Raw genomic sequence first — 6,677 nt, 5'->3', positions numbered from 1 at the left:
TGTCCACCTTAAAGTAGAGTAATTCTCCAGTAGTCATTACTTTTGTCGTCTTGATGTCCTGCTTTGGCACTTTTTCCTTTAACTTTTAGCAGTAATCGTTTCAAGTCGTCACTGTTTTCTGCCAATAATATAGTATCCTCAGCGTATCTCAATTTGTTAATGTTCTTCCCTCCAATTTTCACCTCACCTTCATCTAAATCTAACCCAGCTTTCCTTACAATATGCTCTGCATACAGATTGAAGAGACAGGGAGGTAAAATACATCCTTGTCTGTTTCCGAATAGAAACAAAGTAGATAGACGTATGAGTAACAACGGAAAAGATGAAACATGGTTTAAAAATATAGATCATATATAGAGAATACTTCTTTTGAATTTGGGAGTGAGACAGCGAAAGTGATAAATAACAGCTGTCCCAGCAACAGATATAGAGATGCTATCTTTGTCTGGCCCTTCTGATATTCAGAGCTGAAAAGGAAGGAGGTTCCCTTGTAGTATGAAATAAAATACAAGTGCTGGGCTGGGAAGGGATGTCTAAGGCCCTTTTTTAATGCTAATACCAGTTTGTCTGACAGCATGTCTGGAGTATGTGCCACTCCTATGGATCCCAGGAAGGGTAAGGTGTTATACAGAAAGAAGACCAAAAAAAAGTAGGCGGTCACATTGGTTGATAGCATATAATAGCTTTTAATAAGACCAATTGAAATAAGACAATACAGTGTGCAAACATTCAAGTTTTCTAGAACTCTTAATTACTCTTAGTCTTTAAAAACAGGAGGGGGAGATCTCTTGTGCTGCAATCTTAAAGCCTCTTCAGAAGCATCCTTTGTCAAATGCTTTGCTGACTTCAGTGGGCACAAGATGTGGCTGGTATCTGGTAGCATCCTTGGCTTCCTGACAACAAATGGCAAGAAGAACACTTTGCAGAAGAAATGGTCAAAGTAACCATGTCTTTTTCTTCCCCTAAGGCATAGATTAGAAGCTTACGCCAAACATTGCACAACAGTGTTTTACAAAAGCTCTAAATTGATAGGGTATGTAGTGAATCTGTTCTAGATCTTATAAAGTTATAGAAGAATCCTCAAAGGCAAGCCTTTAATTCCACATTTATAACTTATTTTCTTCTTTCACCTGAATAAGCCATATTAATTTGGCTTTACTTTGTCATTCTTGGACCATAAAGCTTTGAAAAATTGCCAAAGAACACTTTTTACTTTAATTATTTTTAATTTTTTATTGTGCAAGATGCCTTTTCTCTGCTATTCTGCCTTTTTTAAAAGTCCTAGTCTGGAATTGCCAATCTGAATCTGTAAATCACTGCATTGCCTCATATAACTAGTGGCCATATAGTCATCTTCATTAAATCAACAATGATTTAATGCTAAGTTTACCATCACACCTGGATTTGAGCAGTGGAACATCAACTTCCTGCTGCATCCAAGCTGTTTAGGACAATGTGTTGTATTGAGAAAAATACGACTTCATAAATGTTCAGTGTCTTTCTTGTTTTTCTGTATATACTTTATTTGGAAGCTACTGCTGGAATTTAGGCTTTGCATCTAAATCAGGAAACAAGCCAGGGCCTGTAAGGAATTGTGGTAGTAGGTAATGATATGAAAAACTCACCCCAGGATTCAGTACTCTTTTAGAGGCTCGAGCAGGCTAATTTCCCAATCACCTACTCCCCCTTTTTCCTTTAGCTTAGTTTCAACATTCCATGCTCCTGGAGCCTTGATTGGGCCATCTTTTCATTCTGCATGCATGAGAAGTTCCCAGACTATGTAGAAATAACTACCTTGTCTCTAGGTGTCCCACTTATTCCTCTTTCATTATCTTAATGAGACTCAGTCACTTTTTGTTAGACATTGTGAGAGGTTGGAAATCCATGAGGAATCCCTGGGGGGGGGGGGAGAGACTGTTCAGAAATATGCCCCCCTCCAATCTTTTCCTCCAAGTTTGTCTAAGTTCTCAGTGGCTTCAGCAGGCTGATTTCCACACATACCTTCTTCCTTCTTAACTCACATTCCTTCTTAACTCCACATCCCATCCCGCCCCCTTTTCTCTTGTTAATTCTGTTTTTTCCCCATGAACACCAGGGGATTTTCCTGAGTGGACAGAGATATCCAACCTGATATCTTCTGCCACACTAAGGCCAGCGGGTTTACTGTTAGATATAGAGGTGAAATGTCCTTGAGAATGGCAATGTTGTGTTAGTAGATATGGAACTTTATATATATCACACAATTTTTCAAAATGTGCACATTTCTTTGCTCAGTAATATCTTTTACATTTTTAAACCACTTCGCCAATTTCCACCAATGTGAATCCATTACCCAAATGACAGTGAAGAGTCATACACCAAGTGTAAATCGGCATTGCTTTCAAATTTTTAAAAATATTACAAACCAGTAGTTAGCATATCATCTCAGATTAATTGTTTACATTGAGGAGTAAGGTTTATTATTGCTTTGTGCCTATGGGTACCTTCCAGTGAGTTTCTTGATACCCATCAACAGATCAGTTTCCCCCATAGCAAGAGCCAGTCCTGGCTTTCCTCTACCTCATTAGAGTAGGAGATGGTCCAGAAGAACATAGGAAGCATATCACATTTGTATCTGCAGGAAACACCCATTCAGACAGCTGCCTCCATTATGTTTGGCTCGCAGCTTCCCAACACTTTGTGATTCCACCCAGTTTACCAAGGCAGCTGCTTGGTGGTTGCCTCCTCCTGGCAGCCATTTTGTGGTGGTGCACACTCAGTGTCCTCAAAATTCTAAAAGTGCCGACAGGCTCAAAAAGTCTGGGAATGCTGTCCAAGGATAGTCATAGCTTACGTTACAACAATCAGTATTTAAAAAAAATCATTTCACTCTGAAATATTGTTATCCCATTACCTGTTATTTAATGGTGCTATATGCATTTTTAAGTTTACTGAAGGCTTCTAAAGAGAACTAATGTCTGTGGGTGAACATCTGTAAGGAAAAGTTTGCATTGAAAAGTAAGGCTTATGACCACTTTAAAAGTTAAAAATGTTTTAGAAGGGTTTTTTAACTTCTTAAATTATAGTTGTGCACTCCATATGTTCTGCATTTTCCCAGCAAAATGACATGCTTTAAAAATGGCTTTTAAGTATACAAGTTTAAAATTAAGAGTTCTTGTGTATAACATTTGGTTATATCTATGGTGCAGCTGCATTTGGAATATTCTATACTGTTCAGTTACTATATCTCCAAAAAGCTGTTGTAGCACTTGTAGTTGTGCTTGAAGGCAGCCTGGGAGTAACCCAGGTTATTTGTTCACTTGATTGTTATATTGTTCCCAAAACTGTTCACAGTTATGTTTTCTCCACACCAAGTACATAGGGGCATACCAAAAGCTAGAGTACAACTGTATTCCAGCTGTATTATACCTACAATAAAATTTGAGCATAAAGTGCAGGGCCTGTAGTGCTTCTGATACATTTGGTGTATGCTTATAACTTTATAGCTGATCACAAGTAACTTAAAGCTGCAGTCCTTGCTTGGAAGTAAATTCTGTTGACCTCACTGGGACTTCCCTTTGAGTAAATATGCATAGATCAGACTACATATTATCATAGTGGTTTAAGCAGGAATATAATTTATTTTAATATTCTGTTTATTTTTGGATCTTTTAAGTTCCAGCTTCATGTAGGCTCTTTCATCAAAGCCTGTAAAGTAGTTCTTGTTCTACAGTGTCTTACAGAATAGTTTTCAAATACATTTTCCAAAACATATTTTATAACCAGGATGTATTTTTCTCAACATAATTATTAGTAGACCTTTTTATTCATTCTCTGAAAGTATCAGACAAAATGTCTCTCACTGAGTGTTAGATCTGTTTTGGCTTAATGGAAAATGCTAACTATTCCAAAGGCAATAGGGATTACTATAGGCAGCAGGCAACAGAAATCACAGTATTGAATAAGCAAAGTAAAGGAAGCACAACAAAAGAAATGTGGAGATGTTTAGACCATACCATACATCTGCGTATAAGCAACCACCAGCATTCTCTTATATTGGTTGGCGTAGATCAGGCAATAAGTCAAGAGTAACAAACGAGGGAGTAACAAAGGAGAGAGAGATCACTCTGTTTTGTTAGTTCCTTTAGCCATTGTATATTCCTTCGCTACACGAGTTAATTAAAACACAGTAGATGATCCTGGAATGGCATTTAATGTATGTAAGAAAGTGGTCTGGTAGCATTAATTGTAAGATTGTAGCAAGAGTACAATAGCTATCTAAGCAATAGCTAAACATGATGGATAAAATAACAATTCATAATAGCTCCACTAACAGCCAAAGCTCTATCTGTCACCAGAGGATGGAATTCAAGGGGGAAATGCCCTCTACTAAAACCTGAGGAGGTGGATAAGGAACCAGTCTCTTAAGAGTTACGGCTCTTTATTTTAAAATTATAACCACTACTTTTCCAGAAACTTGCTGCTCAAAGAAAATTTTAAATTTTATATAACAACACCATATAAATCTGTACTAATAAAACATCCAGAGAAGCCATAAAGCATTACGGGTTGGATCCAACCAACTTTTACACTGGTGAAAAACAAATGGAAACAAAAAGGCTGTGCTTGGGATTATGGGATCTACATGGATGGGGGACGTGGTAAGGATGTGGATTAAGTGAGATGTAGTAGAAAATCTGCTGGATCCAATCCTATACCTCTAATGTCAATTAAAATAAAAATGTCTTTGCCTTCTGTTCCCTTCCTGTATCCGGAGTAGGCAGCCCTCTAGCAGATGGTCGTAATCCAAACCATTTTGCTTGGCATTGCAGCTTTCTTGCTTCACCTCAGGAGTAGGAGCATAGTCAAACGAAGCCCAGGTCAGATCATAACTCCAGCAGTTGTTTTGGACCCAGAATGGTTCTCAGATCTCGTTCTGGCCCCTACCCCCATTTAGTGCCAACTTCATGTGTGGTACTGCTTTCCCTCTTATGACCAGAAATCATGGTTGCTACTTCTGCACCATCAGGCAGACTTGCCCTTTGGCCAGTGCAACCTCATCTCTCTGCATTCCCTTTTATTTGATAGCACACCAGCTTCTTCACAGGTTGATATCGAGTTTAATTGGGCGCTCGGCCAAAAGGGTTGCATATCCGTGTCTTTGATCCTTTTTGAGTAATGCTGTCTAGCAGGCCTTATTCTTTGATGAACAGATAAGACCCAGAGCAGACACACTGATGCTTACACACCCCAAACCCCTTAACAAATGGTAGGGTTCAAAAGGACAAAGGTGGTCTTGAAGATTTATTGGGGCCGAAGCCATTTGTACTGTAATAATTAATTTGACAACATCTTAAATTGTAATTGAAAGGACAAGCAAGGTTAGATAAATGCATAAGCACTGGTGTTTTCTGCCTCCTTCCTTGTTCCAAGCATTAGCTGATAGTTCTGACACATTGTCTTTAACGGTATCTTTTGGTAGGCCAAACAATAATCCTTGAGAACTTATCTCTTCTTACTAAAAATGATGTAATGAATATGCCATTGTCTTAAGGACTAGCTGAAATATCACTTGCCAACTCTGAGACTGCCAGCAAAATTCTGAAGAGTGCTACTGTCGGACGTTGATTTAAAACTCCTTCTTCTACAAGTTCCCTGGGTGGCCTTGAGCAGGTCACTGCATGCCATTATCTGTTCATATTGATGACCTACCTCTTTTCTTACTCCTTGCTTGTATTCTTTCCAAAGATTAGTTGGAAGAGAGGTGCTTGCACAGAATTTTAAATGTAAGTTTAAGTTGCTGTAGAAAATGCCTTGAAATTATCACCAGAAATTTTAAGACGACATTCATACTTGAAGTGTTACAGTGTTGTCAGAGTACTGCTCCTTTTTGCTTGGGTCTTAGATTTCCTCTTTAGTTCAATAAAATATAGGGGTTTTTATGTTTTTGTTTTTTTTACTCTTGTTCTGTCTATCCCCCACCCCGAAATTTAGTAGCAATCGAGGCATGTAGTAGAATCCAAGGGGATTACACTGAAAGCCTGTGTGGGTGTCCTCTGGGTCCCCTTCCATATGTGTGAGGAATAAATGGTCTGCCTATGTGCATGGCTTACATCGTTTGTTCAGTTTATCTATGAAATTGATATAATCTTCCTACTTTTATGCTATTTATAGTACTACAGGCTTTGAATTCTTTTCATCTGGCTGAATTAGAGAAGGATGCAGAAAGTTCTCAAGGGAATCATTCCCAAGAATGTTTGCTTTGATCCATCTCATGGTTATGTCTTCAAACTGTAAAACTGTATATTCATTCAGATTGTACAGCTACCTTATTTTCTTATATACATACAAACTGAAGAGCTCTCAGTCACAGTCCATGCAAGTAGATTGGAGTTTCCGGAAAATACGTCTTAACGATTGGCTCCTATCAACCAGCTGGCATTCAGAGAATGGTCTGTAAGCCCTTCTTTCCCAAAGCATTTTTCTTACATAGCAAGTTGTCTTAGAAGACTTTTAAGGGTCATTTGCACCACATACTTACGTAACTGGAAAATAAATTTGGGCAATTTCTTTTGAAGCATCAGTCTATTAACAAAGAATGAATCCATATTCTCTTCCCCATTTGTGGCAGATTCTTGGGCATCATAGAGACCTGCCAAAGTAAATGGTGGACTGGGAAAGGCTGAATGGGTTAGCAG

This window comes from Euleptes europaea, chromosome 8 (genome assembly GCF_029931775.1).
Source record: "Euleptes europaea isolate rEulEur1 chromosome 8, rEulEur1.hap1, whole genome shotgun sequence".
Lineage (NCBI taxonomy): Eukaryota > Metazoa > Chordata > Lepidosauria > Squamata > Sphaerodactylidae > Euleptes > Euleptes europaea.
Note: the sequence above shows the minus strand (reverse complement) of the source record.